This window comes from Nannospalax galili, unplaced genomic scaffold, assembly GCF_000622305.1.
Source record: "Nannospalax galili isolate Female #2095 unplaced genomic scaffold, S.galili_v1.0 scaffold239, whole genome shotgun sequence".
In the NCBI taxonomy this organism is placed as follows: domain Eukaryota; kingdom Metazoa; phylum Chordata; class Mammalia; order Rodentia; family Spalacidae; genus Nannospalax; species Nannospalax galili.
In genome coordinates this window covers 96173-115560 of record NW_008343017.1, presented here as the reverse complement: position 1 = coordinate 115560, position 19388 = coordinate 96173, and the positions used below count along the sequence as shown (strand labels likewise).

At 43.8% G+C, this 19388-nt stretch overlaps 1 long non-coding RNA gene across 1 annotated transcript; it reads right to left on the bottom strand.

Moving 5' to 3' along the window:
- Positions 1-18282: 18282 nt before the first annotated feature.
- LOC115071373 lies at positions 18283-18962 on the bottom strand. Its single transcript, XR_003850458.1, has 3 exons — positions 18808-18962; positions 18611-18678; positions 18283-18346 (listed from the first exon to the last, which is right to left on the bottom strand). It is a non-coding gene; the product is annotated as an uncharacterized LOC115071373 (long non-coding RNA).
- Between the last annotated feature and the right edge of the window lie 426 nt (positions 18963-19388).

The window sequence follows — 19388 nt, the reverse complement described above, 5'->3', positions numbered from 1 at the left end:
GCATGTGAAAAATAGCATTATTAAATGAGATATATATATAGATATATATGTATGGAATTAGAAACTGAAAGAAGAAAATTAAAATACAATGTGCTAAACTTAAGGGATGCATTGAAAAAGTGCTAAGGGGGAAGTGCACAGCTCCAAATCAGTATATTCAAAACGAAGAAAGACCTAAATTTTGCATATTTAGTAACTAGAAAAGTAGAGCACACTAAAATACAGTTAGCAGAAAGAAGGTAATATTGGTCATTTGTGGGGAGCGAGTGCGGCCGAGTCAGCCAAAGATGGCGCCCTGGCTGGCTGCCAAGCCTTGTGACCCTCGCTTGTTTACTCCAACTCGCGCAAGCGCTATGAGCCCGATCATGTGCTGCCTGCCTGATCAGAGACATCATCAAGCATGACCCTGCTACGTGGCCCAATGAGCTGCCACTCTGCCTGCCTGCTGCGTGTGTGTGTGTGCCCTGATTGGTCCTGGCTGGGGGGAGGGCTGTTGGGAACAAAATATATAAGAACTGAAGTGCGCAATAAAGAAGAAGCCTGAACCCTACCTTGGCGCCCGTGTTGTCCTTTCCTCAGCTCTGCTGGTCGGAGTCTTGGTTCGTGGCAATCCTACATTAATAATCCAGGTCGATGACACACCAGGCAGGGTGTTTGGTGTTGAGATTCTTAGATAAAAAGTAAAATCCTTGCTCTTAAAATTTTGTTTTTGTTTTTTTACACAGTCTCACTATGTAGCTCAGGCTAGCTTTGAACTGTGGAATCTCCTGCCTCAACCTCTTGAGCGCTGGGATTATAGGTATACCACCATATCAGCTATTCAACGACTTTCTATCCTACAGAGAATAAAATAAATAACATCAGTATAGTCAGTATAGTAAGAGAGTGGTAACCATAGGTCTCTGCCGAGCATCCTAGATGCTCAGATGCAGCTGTTGCAGACATGCAACAGAGCTCCTCTTCTAGGAAGAGCTCAGGCTAGACTTATTTCCTGTCTCTCAGTTTTGCTACAACTTGAAATTGAAATTAAAGTAAATAACGATTATCATCTGCTCAAGTTAGTGCCTACAGCTGACAAAAAGTGTTGTCTAATGCCATTTTTCCAATCTTAGATTCATTAGACTCTATGCTGAGCACTATGGCAAGAACTGGGGCTATTAAATTGAAAAAAGACATCCTATGACTTTAGGAGCCTATGGAGAAGAAATGCATAAGCAAGCCAATACAGTATGGTTGTTGCTGGACTGAAAGATTAAAAATAGGAAGATTAGGACTGTGTTAATCTAGGCGTGAATCGTGCTTGGCTAGTCTCTGAAAAGCACGAACTAGATATGGTCAGGATATTAAGAATGACTTTTAAAACTTATTACTGTATTCATCTACTGCCTTTGGCTCTTGTAATTTTTCTGCCCCCTCTTCCACAATGATCTGTGAGCCTTCTGGGAGAGGGTATTAAGTGTTCCATTTAGGGCTGGGCATTCTGGAGTCATGACTAGACAACACAGGGTAGTTGCACATTAAACCTGTAGCACTTAGGACAGCATGCATAAGACCTGTGCAAATCCAGGCCAGACAGACCCAGCATGGATGTGGGAGGTGAGCAGCAAGCCCCAGACCTATCTGAAGATCTACTGGCACTTGGTCAATGCTGTGGGGAGGGAGTCAGTTTTCTTTACAGGTGTGATGGCTGGTAAATTGACCAGACTCCAAGGGATAGACTCATACCCAAGAGCACTGGGGAAACACAGATTAGACTCAATGGGCCTTTTAAAAAGACAAATAATAATAGAGTGGGGGGGTAGGTAGGAGTAGAGATGGAGGGGTCTGAAGATGATCAAAATGCATTGTATAGAATTCAGAAAATATTTTTAAAATTATTATTGTATGTGTGTGCATAATGTGTGTGTAGGGGGGAGCATGTGTGCCACAATGCATGTGTGGATGTCACAGTAAAACTTTATGGAGTCAGTTCTCTCTTTACCTTTATGTAGGTTCCAGGGATTGAACTCAGGTCTCCAAGCCTGAGCAGCAACTGCCTTTACTTGCTTAGCCAGCTCACCAGCCCAAGAAGGTCATTCTTTTATATATAGAATAATCAGTTTCATTGTGATTTTTCACACTCACACACACACAAACACACACACATATATATACACCATATTCACACAGCCATTGCATTTAAGTACCCCCACTGGTCTCTCCTCTTCCCTGGATTAGCTATTGTGTTTTTCAGAATAATGCTATGTAATAGAAATGTGTATCATTCCTATTTCACATACGTGAAAGGTGAAGCTCAGAAAGGTTAAGTGGCTGGTCCAGGGCACACAGCAGTTAGGAGTGAGGTGGAACCTAAACCTGTCTCCAGAGTTAATATGGATGGGGCCCTCCATTTTTCTGGAGGACCAGCAGGCTGTGTTCCCAAACAGTTCGCCTTTACCTCTACTCTGCCCAGTGCCTAAAACCTTTAGAAATATCTTTCTTAGGGTTAAGACATAGGAAATATACTTTCTTAAATCCACTACATAAATCTAAAATTCTCTGGCAGGTGAAGGAGGTTCTCAGCCACGTTGCACTGTAGAATCAGCACCTGGTGCTGTTTAGAACTACCGATGTGCTAATTGGTTTGAGGTTCTTACACAACTTTTAAAAACTGATGAAAATTTGCATGCAAGTTTGGCAACCAATGGTCACGTGGGGCCAGAAACTCGGACTGGGGCCCAACAATTTGCTCTCACAAGTTTCTCAGGTGATCCAGTCAGTGTAGCTGTGGGACTAATAAGCAACCACTTAAGAACAAAAAAAAAGGTAGAGACAGAAGATGCTGGAAGGCGATCCTGACTACAAGATAGACTTCTTGTAGTCTATTTACAACTGTTCTACAACTGTCCTACCTGTATGAGTTTTCCAACTATGTCTGCTCAACTGTGGGCAGTCTCGGTTCCGTCTCTCTCTGTGGTATGCAGGCAGCCAAAAGCCCGCTGGAGCACACAGGAGGAGAGAATCCTGAAAACCTCTCTGCCTTCCTCATCCAAGCAGAGCTTCTAAGAAAGCGGAAGTTGCAGAGCGTGGCCGGAAGGTGGCTCCACACGCAGCCTCTCCCATTCCTGGCAGTCAGGAGTCTAAAAATGAGATTTGGTGAAGGCAGTGGTGTGGGAAAGGGTAGAAATTTTGAGAATGCACTCGTGAACAGTGAGAATGAGAATTTATTTTAGTTTTTTCCGGGAAAAGAGACAGAGATACCACTCGCTGTCCCTCCTTCCCATCCCCAGAGAGCTAAATGGAAGCACATCGGGCCCTTCCCACATTGGGCTGCTCAGGGGGGCGGCTTAGCAAGGGAGTGAAATGTTTTATTGAAGAAACTCCAAGGCAGGAGGAAAGACGCCTTAGAAAGAGGCAGTCTGACAGTTCAACAGATGGAAACAGCCCATTTCGTGCACGTGGCCGAAAGCTGGACGGCAGTTTCTCTGAAAGTAGAACCAGCCACAGACCGTGGGGCCTTTCGTCGTATGCTCACAGCTCTAGGATGAGGACTGGGAACGTCTGGGCCGTGTGAAAGAGGTAGAAACACGGGGGCCCTGTTCAGTCTACTCAGATTACAGCAAATGGTCTGTAGACTTGGGCTTTCTGTTAACTTTTGCCACATCTACAAAGCAAAAATAAAAGAGATCTCTTTCATTGGGCAATGTTGATGATTAAGTAAATGAATATATGGTAATTAAATGTGTGTAATAGGGAGTCAGCACATGCTTGTCCCTTGTTCCTCCTCTCCAGAAGTTCCCAATAGCGGTATGGTCAAAATATGATCCACTACACACCTTATTCCTTGAACTAATTTTCTGGTATGGTCAAAATATGAGCCACTACACACCTCATTCCTTGAGCTAATTTTCTCTAGAGGGGAGAGAGAGAGAGAGAGAGAGAGAGAGAGAGAGAGAGAGAGAGAGAAATGACACCTTCTTTTCCTGCATGAAGAAACCACAAATGCTGAGTTTTAATCCAAGCACCATCACCCAGTGACAATAATTTCACTTTATTTTAGCTCCCCAAGTCATGACTTTACTACTGTGCAAGAATATCCTCAACTAATCAGCAACACCTCCTTTCATTTCACAGTAAAAGGTCCATTTCAGTTTATCATAGTTCGTACATTTCCAGTCACCAATTTAGTTAATATTTTCAGTAATATTTTGAAATACACTGCAGTTCTGAATTTTTGTTTGAGAAAAAACGGTCAATCTAGAACTGTCTAGGAAAGGGCTGTATTTCTGGGCATAGCATCTGAAAGTCTGACAATTCGATTAGACAGTCCATCTTTATCTCACAATATTATAGAAAATATTAAATAAATGGTCAACTGGAAATGTACAATGATAATTAACAGGCCTACAAAGACCTAGAGGGATCATTCCTTAAAAAAACAAAAAAAAACTTTAAGGATACTTACTACAAGGAAACATTTCTATTAAAACATTTTCCAGACCCCTCTTATGATTAGTGTGTTATTTCTACAAAATAAAGTGTTTGATTAGGACATTTTCATAAACTAGATAACATCCTTAATCATATTCCCCCTAGTACTCGCTCATGCCCGCTCCTGCTGGCCCCCTTTCCTCTTGCCAAACAGCCCCCTTTTGCTTTCGTCCATACCCTCGTGACTGTCAAGCACATGTGGCTATCCTCTACATGTCACAACTCCCATATAAGGCTGTGTGCACCACTCTTCAATCCCTTGCACACCTACCTGCTTCCTTGTCTTGAATGGCCTTATTAGTTCTTATCTCTGTTAGTGTCAGAGCTCAGTCTCACCCTCGGGCTCCTCTCCACCTTCACTCTTTGCCTATGGAAGGTCTGCGCCTGGGTTTGTTTACTCACCACCTTCTTTTTGCTCTGTGAGCTCTCCATTAATTGATCCCATCATGTCTCTCCTGCATTTAATCACCCCCATATTCGATGCCATGCAGCAGAATCAGTAACGTTCACCCCAAGTGACATTGCAGCTCTACATTTCCCAGCTCCTGAAGTTAGGTGCAACCATAGATGGATTCTGCCAAGGAAACGTGAGCAGAAGTTGTGCTGGACAGCTTTAGTTGTCAACTTGACACACCTGGGTAGAGGGAGCCTCAGCTGGGGAGTTGCCTCCATTGGGCTGGCCGGTGGTCATATCTGTGGGGCATTTTCTTGATTGTTGAGTGATGTGGGAGGGCCCATCCCATTGTGGATGGTGCTACCCCTGGACAGGTAGTCCTGTATTATATAAGAAAGCAGGTTGAGCAAGGGCCAGGGGACTAAGCCAGTAAGTAGCATTCCTCCATGGCTTGTGCTTCAGCTCAGGCCTCCAGATTCCAAGGCTCCTTCAGTGATAAACTGAGACCTGGAAGATGTAAGCCAAATAAACCCTTTCCTTCCCAAGTTGGTATTGGTCAGTGTTTTGTCACAGCAATCGAAAGCAAACTAGAACAGAAGTGATGTATGAGTCCTAGACAAAAGGGCAAAGGGCCCGTGTGTGTTTCTTTAGTCTTTCCCTTCTCTTGCTCAAGTGACCAAGGAAGATTCCTGTTCTAGATGAATGTCCAGCCTTGTCAGCTTGCACTCCTAAGTGAAGCTATGCAACAGAGCCTCTGAAGATCACATACTTGACATGTACCATGAGGCAGAATTTCTTTTTCTTAAGGCTCTGAGATTTGGGCATTGTCTGATATTGCTGCTTATATAATCGGTTGTATCTTGACTTCCAAGCCTAGTGCCTAGCCTCACATCCCCTTACAGTAGTTAATAAATTATTTCTTTAAAAAAATAAACCGATATTTCTAGTCCTAATTGCTTCCCAGATTTTCTCTTATTACTCCCATCTGCTGTTGGCCAAATCCTTTTCTCAGAAGTGCCGCATTTCCAATGTTCCTCTGTTAGGAGCCCTTTGGTTTCTGCAGAAACTGAATCAAAAACCAGGAGCCAATCCAGACTTTGCCCAGCACTCCCTACTCCACCTCAAACCAGTCCCTCATTAAGTTCTTCTAAAACTATGTTCTAACCAGCTTCCTTATCAGCTCCACAATTACTTGTCTGGAGAAGTGGAATTGAATAGTGACCACTCTTCCTCTCTTGCCCTGTCCTCCACCTATCAAAATTACCCTCCCCACTCTGGTCAGAGTAATCATTTCACTTACAAATGTGGCCATACTGAAAACCATGTATGACTCTCTATCTCTTCCCATATTACCCAGGTTTCTTGGCTTATCATGTGACCTACACCTTCTGGGATATCACCTTCACCTCTCCGTTCCCCCTGTGTTGCCCTTCGCTTTGTAATCAAATCTTCTTCCCCGACTCTGTGCCTGGCTAGATTCTGTTGATTCTCTCAGACTCACTTGAACATCATCTCTTCCAGAAACCTCCCCAGCCCAACCCTCACCTTATCCTTTCCCCAGGTCTCCACAGCACCCTGTTTGTATTCCCATCAAAAAGGCTCCTTTATAATCCTCAGATACCAGAGGAACATATTCTACCCACAGGTGATAAAGATAACGATCTTGCATTGACTCCACCAAGACATATCTAACTTAGAAATGATTTGTTTCCATCTGGCTCCCTTCCCCAAGTTTCAGAATAAGCTACTCAGAAAAAGTTCCTTTCTTCCTTCTTTCCTTTTTACCACCCTTTCCCTCTTTTCCTTGTTTCCTCTGTCTCTTGGGTCAGAATGACTTGTTTAAATCCACACTGTATCACTTATTAGTAACGTGAACATAGAAATGTCTTCTTAATGTCTCTGACCCCCTTTTCCTCATTTAAAATATGAGGAACATTATATTTCCCATACGGATTTTCATCTCACTGGAATGATTAAATTAAAGGATTAAATAATGTAAACATAAACTACTTAGAACAATGCCTATGGGAGGCAGAGGCAGGCAGATCTCTGTGAGTTTAAGGCTAGCCTGGTCTACATAGTGAGTTCCAGGGGCTACAGGGAGACCCTGTTTCAAAAGGACTACAAAAAAAGAGCAATGCCTGATACAAGGTAAGCATTCAAATAAAGAGTAGCTAATATTTTCATTTTCTTTGATACGTTCAATAAACAGCTAAACACTGATCAACATTTAAGAGTATTTCTTAACCCTGGAATTGAGTAAATCAAGCTAACTGATATTTTGGATTTGGGCCCAACCCTCATTCATTTGCCCAAAGCCCTCTGTCTGGGGTGCTGCAACCAACATTCCATACCAGAGTTTGAGTCTTTTGACTTGGGACTTGTTCTCCCTTAAATCACAAATACCACATAAAGTCTTATCAATCATTTATAATGCCCTCATTGAAGTAGTCCCAGACAACCCCAGCTGGAAGTAATAATAACTCATATTTATATGTTCTTTGCAATTTACAAAGCACCCTCACATACTCTTGTTCTTAGGCTACTCAGAGCAGTGCTGTGGGTTGGGGGTGGAAGCAGAGAGAACACTGAGCCTCTCAGAGACTGGGAGCCCAAATTTCCCCTGGTGGCACATCCATGTAGTGAGGGTTCATGGTTAAATTTTGTGGTCCCTGGGCACAAGTGCCACCTCACCATACTTGTGTAACCTGAAGAACTTTCCAGCAACAAGCATCATTTCGAATCAGAGTGCATCTGTTCATGTCTCACTCTGCCACATCCTGATTGATCTTGGAAAAGCATTCCACTTGTATATACTTTAATTTTGCCACCTATAAAGCAGTGCTGATAGATATTTAGTAGAGTCCTTGGGAGATTAAATGAGATCATTCATTTGTATCACTTAGTTAATGAATGATAGCCATCACCACTAACATTATTTTGTAATCGTAATCTGACAGTGAGGAAACCAGAGATAGAAACCTTTTCTGCAAGACATTTCTGAATGAAAATCAATGGGCATTCAAAGGTCAGCAGAGGAAAATATTAACAGTGAATACATGATGAGGTGCTAAAGAAAGACTTTAAAGTGATGTTCAAGGGTAGCCCCGCTGGGATTATCTATGGAGATAGGTGGGCGGAAGGGAAGTAGGAAAAGGGTGGTTTGGACTCTTCCAGCTAATTAGTTTGACAAGACTCCCTGATATCTGGCTTGTTGATTGCTGTCTGACAACTGTGTTAATCAGAGTTTTTCATGGATAAAGAACCAACAAATGTGTGTACGTATGTGTGCATATGTGTGTTTATGTATGTGTGTTTGTATATGTATGTGTGTGTATATAATTTAGAACCAAGACTTACTTAGTTCATGCCCTGCTCCATATGTATAGATGTGTGTACATTTAGAGCCTACATTAGGGAGAGACAGATACTGACTATGGAGGCTAAGGAAATAAGTGGTCAGAGAGCTGGAGATCCAAAAGAACCAAAGTGTAGCTCCAGTTTGGAGTCCAGGGGATTCAAGGACCTGCAACTAGAATCTGAGGTTAGGAAAAGGCCAAGTCCCAACTCAGTCATGGAGGCAGAGGGAACTTGCTTTTCCTCAAGGAGGACCAGCCCTTTCCTTTAGGATGGGCAATCAGCTTATTCACCAACCAACCCAAGAGCTGAAACATGCATGAGGCATTTCAGTCACTATTTCAATATTCAGTTGTCATGAGTGAGTAAGGATACAAGGGAATCTGAACTGAATTATAGGTGTCATCTCTGTCATAGAATTCTGGTGTCTTGAATGGGGAAACAAGGAAAGCTCTCAGGATGGAGGCTGAGCAGCTCAAATGAGGTTTTCAACAAAGGGTATCTCCCAACCTGGATATAGCTCAGTGGTGGACTGCTTGTCAAGATGTGTGAGGCCCTGGTTTAATCCCTAGTGCCCCCCAAACAAAACAAAAACAAAACAACAAAAACATGTTATTTCCACTATCAACTTTGAGCAGAGAAAGTACAACTTACTAACAAATCACAGCAAGTAAGCATATTTGTAAATTCATTGCCCTTTAAAGAAGACCTAGCCAATAAATTTACAGGCAAGGCAACCAAGGTCCAGTGAATCAGGCAAACTTCACAGCTTGAAAGAACAGAGACAGGAACCAGGCCCTGAGCTCCTACATTGGATCTTTCACCACTCGCTGTCTGCTATATATTCAACTGTGTCTGTAGAAACATAATGTAGTTGTTCAACAAAAATGTATGTCTAGCTCTGAAATAACTACTATGGGGTTGTGACAAATATTTACAATCTAGTTGGATAGGCAAGTGTTAAGTAACAGCAGCATTAAAAAGGATTAAATAGGGTAGAACAGAGAGTGTGGTATTACTTAGAGAGCTAGAAGAGGGTGTATTTGGTCATCAGTGGGATGTATAAATATGCTGGAAAAGAAATGTTCCTAATAAGTAATTTAATGACTTCTTCTTGAAGCCAAAGCCTTACACATGCCAGGCAAGGGCTGTACCACTGAACTGCACCAGAGCCTCAAGTAGTTTAATAATTAGCAAATATATTATTGACCTTTTAATCTTGTGAGGCATTTTGCTTGACTTCTGAGATTATATACATACCTATAGATGTGTGTATATATTCATTCTCTTCCTTTAAGGACCTCAATTTAGAAGGGATGATACAGACATAAATAATTACAATGAATATTTTTTTAAATCCCTAAGACAGATATTTATAAGGACTGCGTAACTGCAGATGACTGCAGGAACACTATGAAGTTATTTCTAAGACCATTTTGGGAAGCAGCGTTCAAGGAAGTGGTATTAGATTGGTTTCTGAAGCTTTAATAGGAATGCCCTGGTGAGCAACAGAAGAGGCCACTTCAAGAAGAAGAAAATGTTTTACACAGAGTGTGGTGTTGTTTGGAAAACTGCAAGGTGGTATTTTAACTAGAGTTTGAGATGTGAGCAAGTTTGTGTCAGGCAGAGTTGGGAAAGGGTAAGGCCAGATCATAGGGATCTTGACTGTGCTGTCTTGGAGTTTGTAGATTTTTGTGTAGAAAAGAGAATTTTGCAAAATACTTGAGCAAAGAAATAAAGATGAAAGATAAGGATTTCCCCCCTTTCTTCTTGTGGGAATTTAATAACATTCCACAGGGCACTTGGGTCATCAGAGAAAGCATATTAATTTTTTATTTTATGTGTGAGTGTATTGCCTGCATGTGTGTAAGTACACCCCTGTCGTGCAAGACCCTCAGAGTTCAGAAGAGGGCATCAAATTATTTTGAAAGACAGCAGGACTAACCTCTGTTGGTATGGGGTGGACAGAGTCTGGAATGGGAAGAGGAAGTCAAGCTAAGGGGCAGTTGCAGTCACACAATGAAAATCGTGGAGAGAAGGACACAAAAAAGTACAAGCATCTTCAGGGACATGAAAGGGACAGCCTGGAGAAGAGCCAGGATGGCATGGATGCCACGGGCAGGAGAGGGGGTCCAATGTGTCACCCAGAGGGAGCTGGCACCTTGGTGTCTCTGACCAGGTCTCCTTTGGAGTCGTGCCCCTCTCTGGCTCACTGTTGGCAAACTGAAGGCTGAAGAATATTTGAATGTGATGATTTCTGGTTAAAGTCATCAGAGTAAAACACAGGATACTCAATTAAGTGCTGATTTCTGAATAGAAACGAGTTATTTTAAAATATAAACATGTCCTATGCCATATTCAGAATATACTTGTATAAAAAGTTCATCATTTATACAAACTTTGGATCTTAGGCTATCTTGTATTTTTATTTTGGAAAACTTGAAAACAACCTTAAATCGCTCTCTCTCTCTCTCTCTCTCTCTCTCTCTCTCTCTCCTCTCTCCCCTCCCTGCCCCGTGTGTGTTTGTGTGTGTGTAAGTACGGTTGACAGCAGAAAGTCAAGGGAGAAGTAACGGCACATAGGAATGACCTTAAGAAGGCTTCATTCTCATAGAAGATCCTTGAAAGATGGCACAACAGACAAACAAAAATCCTCTGAGTCACAGCTGAGGGAGCCAATGGAGCCCCTGACTTGTGAGAGGCCGCTGTAAAAGTTACCAGTTCTCCTTGATGAAATCTGCTGACTCCACCTGCCAAAGCTACAATTTAACAGTTGATATCAAATGCAGCTTGAGTACAGAGACTGCACCAGCCTAGGTACACGTATGAGCAAACGATAGAAGAAACTATTCAGTGCATGGATTTTATGATTACAGGATCTCGGTTCAAGTTCTAGTTTCATGGTCTTGAGCAAATCTCTCACTCTTTCAATCTGTTTCTTCCATAGGAAATAAAAATAGGGAGTCTGGGGGAGACAGTCAGTTGCTAAAGAGCTTGTGCTTGCCAAACAAGTATGACGACCTGATTTCTATTACTAACACCCACATAAAAAGCTAGATGTGCTGGCACATGTTTATAATCCCAGCTCTGGGGAGGTGGAGAGAGGCAGATCCCAGCATCTCAGTAGCTAGCCAGGTTAGCCAAATCAGTAAGCCCCAAATCCCAGCAGAAGATTCTGTATCAAAAACAGTCAGCAGGTAAAGGCATTTGCCGTGAAGCTTGATAACCCGAGTTTAATCCCTGGGACCCACTTGGTGGAAAGAGAATTGATTCTCAAAAGTTGTCTTCTGACCTCCATGCATGCCCATATGGACATCCAAGGTTGACCTCTGGTCTCCACATGCATACACACACACACACACACACACACACACACACACACACACATACACACATACACTGAAAACAGTAAAATCTACCTTAGCAAATCCTTTTAAAATCAGATGGGAGGATATAAACACCTTGAGTTTATCAGTAAGCTATGATTATTATTTTTCATGTGATAATAGTACCTTATCTTCAAAAACCACCTGGATGTTTCCACATTCACCTTTTTTTGTTGTTATCATATATTGACAATTGCTCTATGACATAATGTAGACAGGTTTTGTTGTTTTCATGACACTATTTTTTTCAGGAGATGAAAAGCCTCACACGTGACCACGTGACCAAAGCACTTCCCTTGTCATCCCAGAGAACTCTGGCACTCAGGAGGAAGCACAGGCACTCCTGACCAACACCCTGTGGTGTCCCTCATGTTGTTGATGTGACAAGGACATGGAAGGCACCCTCCAAAGAAAGGCACTGATTCAAAACAGACAGACTCCCAGGCTTCTCCGGAACCTCACTGTGGTAAATGACATATGAATATAGGATGCAGTATTGGCTCAGAATGCACCAATTACAGCTAGAACAACCCAGAGGACATCCGGGTACAAATGCTTGACTGGATAGGACTTAACATATATGACAGAATGCATGAGGTCCAGTGGGAGGGTATGTGGGGCATGGATAGGGGGACAGGGTCTAAATTTAACTAAGAACTATTGTATGAAATGCACAAAAATTCAATAAAAATATTAAAAAGAAAAAAGAAAACTATTAATAGAGTGTAACTATCATCTTTTTATGGTTTTACTTTATGTGGTATGAGGTTAACAACAGGTATTGCCTCATTTAAGTCCCCATTGACTACTGTACAGTAGGTGTTTCCATTCCCACCGACATCCAGGGAAAGCGACAGTAAAATAAAGCAAATCTACTCAAGTCCAAAAGTATGCAAATGGCAGAGATGAGATTTGACCAAAGTCGATCAGATTTGACATCCACTATCCTCCCCTCTGGAGCAAAGGGGACCAGATTGTGACGTGCCTAGGTGGCCCCTCTGCTTTCTGGGACTCTCCCGCTGTCCTCTCATTTCCACTTCTTGGTCATGAGTGGAGCTCCAAGACAGGATGGTGGGGCGCGAAGTCACCCCCTTGATGCCCACATTTTCTGTACCGCTCTCATTTCTCTCAGAGTAGCTACAAAGAGAACGTGAGGCGCATATTAAAAGCCTGGACAGCCTCCCTCAACCCCAGCCCTAGCCACAGGACTTCAAAGGGAAAGGAAGCGCGTGCAGAGGGGAGGAGACGTGCAGGGGGGAGGAGGCGTGAGTTCCCGCGGCCCCTCGAAGCTGTGAACACTTGCAGACCCCGCGCCCAGCGCACCAGGTGTCCCGGGCGCCGCCCTGCCCCGCCGCCCGCTCCGCCCCGCCCCGCCCGCTCCTGGCTTTCATGTGGATCAAGGCTGTGAAGATGACAGGCCTCCTGACTGATAGATACGCCGAGGCTTCGCTGGTGATTTATTGGCTTTCTGCACCTGACGAGAACCACTAGGCCTATCCGAGAAGGGAAATATATGGACTTTTCTGACTCCAAGTGGCAGCCCTGGGGCGAGCATGTGATGTCAAGCTGGGCCAGGGAAAGCAAAGCTGTGCACTAGCCTGTGTTTTGTAAGCGGGCCCAGGTCGTAAAAGTGTCAGCACGCGATATATTTCTTGCGGGGGCGGGCGGGGGTGGTTCTCTCTGGGGTTTCACCAGTGCCTTCTCTCAGGTAGGCTGGCAGCCTAGCTGGTTGAGGGTGTCCTGGCTGCCTGGTCCAGGCTGATTTAGGGAGTGCTCTGAGGTCATCAGTCATCCTTGCCCTTGTAGGAGCCAAATGTGTGTGCCAAGGCCACAGGGACAAGGTCTTGTCCTTAGGCCAAATCTGAAGTCTCTTGAGTTACAGCTGGCTCTGGGCAGAGCACAGGGCAGGAGCTAATTACTCAGAGCCAGTGATCAGGCAACCTGAATGGGTATTCCTATTAGTTGGGGAAATCCTATGTAGGTCACTCCATCCCGCTGCATCTGGTTCCTCGTCTATAAAATAGAAATAGCAATACACAGTAAATATGGGCATCAGGGATTAACATAGGGAACAAAAATTCCACCCCTACCCCCAAAGAATGAAAGGTATACTAGGAAGTCACTAGGAAAGGGGGCAGGAAGGACCCACATTGGACCCACCCTGGACCCCTGAAAATAAACAGGGCACTCAGGAGCAAAGCTGGAAGCTGCAGTTCACATTTTCCTTTTTATCTTGCTCAGAGGCAGGGTACATGGCCAGTTCCTATAGAAGGTGGTTATGCTCATCCCCAGCATAAAGGAGTGATTGATTCAGCTTTCCTATCAAATCCTTGTCAGTGCTGGGGTTTCTGGGCCAGTCTCATACTGTGAATGGTCTTGAACTCTAATTAGCCCAACTTTTCACAGCACTGGATCAGTGGATGTAGCAGGGCTTCTGTAAAAGCAAGGATAACAATTACTTTCTCTTTGATTGGAAGTAGAGATTCTAGACAATCTGAAAGGATCTACAAAGGCCTACCATTTCCTGACTGAGGGAGATCTGCCTACCTTTTCTCACTGAAATAAGGTTGCAAGTCCTTAAGGTCTCTGGCTTGACCAATCAGTCCAAAAACCTTCTGAAAGATTTGAAAACAGACCCAAGAGGGACCTCAGGAGTGCTCCCAACTGATGTTTAGGGACTGAGGAGAACAATTAAGCCACAGAAATAAAATTAGCTTAGGCAGAGTGAAAGTTTGGGCTCACAATTCCAGCTCCATATGAAAGCTAAAATAATTAGAGGGTGTCTGCTGTTCACTTGGCACTAGGAGGCTGCTGCTGTTCCCCTTTCCAGACCACCTACTGTGATACAGTAGTCGCATTAGGGGGCAAGCTACTGATCATGAGACTATGGTCTTAGCTACTATGGATCGATATTAAGGTTGTTCCTCCAGCCATACCAAGCATTAATTTGCAAGGATCAGTGTTCAGAAACAGAATCCAGGGACATGATGAAGGGAGATATTCCCCTAAAAGACATAGGTCTTCTATCTGTTAGACACCAGTATTCTGAGACAGTTGGGTATGAGGGTGGCAGGGGGTGGTATACAAAAGGGACACTGGATAGAGAAGACTGAAAAATCAAAGGGGATTAAAGTACATTCATACCCCAAGTTGGTGAAAAAGTGTTCATGCTTCTGATAAATGGCACAGCCTTCACCACAGATGCTTCTGGTTTTAGTCGGAGTATAAGCCTATCCTAAGTCCGTAACACTAGAGCAATGTCTGATGATAGTTCTTTCCTAGAATTCCGCTCCACTGTGATAGCAGTGAACGGGCTGGCTCTGTATTTTCTATGCAACTTGGAAATGTTTCAGTCTTCCCTTTTTTCTTTTTTCTTTTCTTTGTTCATCTCCTGCCACGGTCTTGGCAAAGAGTTCATGGGATGTCCTGTTGAGTGACTTCATAGAACTCAATGGAGAAAAGTGGCTGAAGGAGGTGAACACACACACACACACACACACGAGAGAGAGAGAGGAGAGAGAGAGGAGAGAGAGAGAGAGAGAATAACCCAAACTACAATCTGAAGTGGGTATTCCCAAGGCCACCCTAACTCTATGTCACCTAGGTTGGATGGATCTGCTCTCTCTCCTCACACTTGATCTCACTATGTGAACAGCCCCAGGCAGGCACATGCCCTTGCCTATCTGTATACAGGAGAAGCACCCAGGGCCTTGAGGGACTATGGTTTGGGGTACAGAACACAAGCTAAATTTCAGCCCCCAGTGGATCCCTTAAGCAGGGATGGTGGCTTGTATGGGAGTCCGCTTGAACAAACTTAAGGAGGTTCAGCCTAGAAGCTGTTCTTCTGTGAATTGTCTTTCCCCCTGAGACCTCCCTTTGGGCTCGTGGTAGACAGCTGGAGTCCAGACCTGTGGAATCCCAGCCCTGCCACTTACAATCGATGTGATTTGGGGCTCATCAGTTAATCTTTCTAAGTTACTTTTTCCTTCTGTAAGATAGATATAGGGCTATGTCTTTCACAGGACTCTTGTGGAGGTGAAATGGTTCCTACTGAGCACTCATCTGGAAATTCTAGGCCCTTCTTTAATGACAGTCCCACTTATACAATTGAGGGTTAGGAGATATTCTAAATCTTTGAGCCACAAAGATATTTAATAGGTTCTTGTGTCTATCCAGGTCTTAGAGTAAGTGATGATTGAACAACAGAGTCAGGCTGTGCCAACAAGTAGGCCTTTCCCTTTGCTCTGGAGCATACTGCCTCTGGTTCTCCCTTTGAAGTCTTCCTCACTGCTTCCATCACCTGTCAGCCTACAAGATCGGGCCAATGGCCTTATGGCAAGTCCTGCCAGTGAACACGGGCTTGTCGCTTAGCAGGTCTTTGGTAAACGTTGCTACCCTGGCTTATTTGAACTGGGGCATTGGGGACAGCCACTGGTTACTTTCTTCATTGAAGATCCTACTGACACTTGGAAATTTTACTCAGAAGAGTTCGATGGGGCCTCTCCTTTGATTTCTAGGAGTTGTTTGAGCACAGTGTCCATCCTCAGCTTTGTCCACTCCAGCTCTCCTAGACCACAGTATGTGCAGTCCATGAAGATGATGATCCAGGAGATGTGCTGAGGTATGCTCAGTTCTGGGAAGCTTTTGAATACCCTGAGACTCTCAATTAATAGCATCTCCACAAGAATGTAAAGATGATCTGGACCCTGGAGAGGAGGAAAGAATAGCTCAATGTGTCATTTGAGGATACAGGTATGTGGCAAGGCCTGGGAACACCTTTGTGAGCTTAGCAGCTCAGAGCATCCTAGGACAGCACCCTAGTCCAGCTTGCCAGAGGTGCCAACTTTCTCAAACAGCAGAGTCATAAGGCAGAACGTTTACAATACAGTCTTTCCAAGAAACCTGACTTGAGGTCTGGGGAGCTCTAGAAAATTATGTAATATGCCAGGCTTTGTTCCTCATCCATTTATCCTCCAAATGTCTGAAAGAAATATCTGTAGTTTTACCTACATTATAGTAACACTGATTACACATTGCTTCATTTGCTGTAGGACATTTTAAATATTATACAATATCCTAAAATTTCATTTCATTTGTGCATGCTTTATAGTACTCTATCTGTAGTGGAAAAATAGGTAAATGCATAGTTCTAACTTTTATAATCAAGGAATGTGAATTAATCTGATTTTTAGACTTTCTACAGATGACCGCTTACAGGCAATACAAACCTAACTCTGAGTCTGACCATGGCCCTAAGTCAGTAACTGAGGGTCACCATTCTGAGTTCAAATCAATTCCAGTGAAAACTGGATGCCTGCAGTCCCCTGGTTTCTGAAGTATACCAAGGAGTTTAAATTTCAAGACATTTATCCTTCTTTGCTTTCTGTCACAGCCATATGATATTTAGACATTTTCCACCAGAAGTCAGGAATCACAAAGATTAAAAATATTAAAAACAAAACAAAAGGCCTTTCTAATAAGAACGTCACTCTGAAGTTTGGATCTGGGGTGGGAGGAAGGGAGATCTGAGCATACTTCCTATTCATCATCAGTTCTCCACTTGGAAATGGGAAAACTTTTTATACTAGAACAAGTTCTTTCAAAGAGGCAAGCTGTAAACACTGTAGGAGTTGCAGGTCACAGTCTCTGTCTTGACCCCTTTTTAGCAATATACTATAAGCAATATACTATATACTATATACAATATACTATAAGCAATAGTATAACAAATACATGTGGCTGTGCTACAATAAAACCACTCACAGAGGCAGACAATGAGCCAAATTTGGCCCACAAGCTGAAGTTTGCTAACCCCTGCTTCATACCATGTACGCTTCTGTTGCTAAAAGCTTTCTCTGTGTCTGAGAGCATTGTATCTCAGAATCACTCTAGTCCTTGGCCAATCCCAAGTAAGAGGCCTGGGGAATAGGCAAAGAATGATATCAAATTGAAGCAAACCGCAAAGGTGAGGCCTGGATGAAACCATTCCTCCAGCTTAATGCCTGCAAGCAGCCCTTTATTTTCTGAATAATTAATATTTAACTAATCAGTTGGTTTCTGGGAACAAGAGTTTATTGTTTGGTTGTCCCAGAGCACTCTGGGTCTCCGGGTCAATCACCAGCTTTAGTACCTTACCCAGAATGCATCTTCTCTGCTGGAGTCAGGAATAGCATTTGCAGATCAAAGTGGTTTCTGGGCTCAGGTCAAGGCAAATACTACCTCAGCTGATCAGAGTAGCTTTGGAAATCAACATGACCCTAACAGGCATCAAATCCCCTGGTTTTCCCCAGAGAAGTCAGCTTTTCTAGTAACAAGCCTTCCCATCCCTTAGATCACTAGTAATAGGGAACCAGTGACAGTAACCTGATGGTGTCAGGGTGGGAAGAAGGTCAGCCTGCATCTGACCATCTTAGAGCCTGCTGCTTTTGCTGTCCCTTCCCTCAGTCAGCTGCACACTTTGATGCCTGCATTAGGCTTGGAACTCAGCAGGAGAGGCCCTTGACCAGAAGGAAGAAGCACCTTACTGTCTTCTATGACTCTTCCATCACCTCTGTCTGAAAGGGAAGTCTAGCTTGAGGGCTGGTCAGGCAGACAGATTTCCGGCCCCACTACATGTTTTCAACATTACTGATCTGCCATGACTTACCATCTGTGACTTGACATGTTCTACACACATGGGCATGTTGTACACATTAAGACATGCTTCCTGCACTAGGTTTCCCAGACTGAGGGCATTTTCCTACAACAGAATTGAAGAATGAAGTCAGGCATTCAAACTGACCTCAAAATTCACAGATTGGAAGGTTTGGGCCATTTTCCTCACTGTCCAGGTCCACCACTAAAGGGCAGCAGCATTTACAATGGAGACTCAGGGCATCCTAGAGGGAGAGGTTGCTTTCTGTACAGTGAAAAGATGCTGCTTCTCTGATCAACAATTACCCTAGCCTTAGCCGCCCTTCCCCATCCCTTCCACATGGGGAAAGGCCTGCAGCTCGCAGCTCACCTGGAACGCCTATGGCTTGCTGAAGGGCTGGATGGAGACAACCTGATGGATCATCTCATAAACAGAGCCTGCAGGAAGGAAAAGAAAATTATGCCAGCAGAATGCACTTATGAGAAATAGATACGTGTGGTGCAGGGAGAAATGCTTTGATATTAAAATTTTTTGTAACTTAAAAAGGCATGAAAAATGATACCGACCACTAACTAATCAACATTCCTCTGTGAATGCAGCTTCAGTTCCTAACCAAAAACACATCCCCACTATTGTCTTGTCTGGATCCAGATGCAACATGATTAATTAAGTTTCAGGCAAGGAGTGGGAGGGGGATGGTCGGGATGAATGATTCTCTGAGGATCCTTTCTGTACACAGGCTGGGGAGCCTATTTCCCCGATGTGGAAGAGCTTGCCTTCTGTACACATAGAGCCATGGGGTTCAATGAGTGACCTGTGCCCAGATCCCCAGGGTGAGGCAATGAGAGACCCAGCAGTCAAAAGGAAAAGCTCTTTGTGCTGCCAGCTGCCACTGCCCAGTACAGCCAAGCAAGGAAAGCACGCTCTGCTGTTAGGAGACCTGGCCTCTGCTCTCTACACTGCTACTAAGCAGAGTGAGACCTTGGCAGGCTGCCTCAGTTTCTGCAGTTAAAAACTGAAAGGTTAGATTAAATGTTCTGTAATAAGTCTCTTCCATTTCTGGCTTTTAACTCTAGAGCCTGGGTTTCCTCACACAGAGCAGGTGTTTGGCAGCTGATTGCCAGACATGTTGATGATTGTCAAGCCT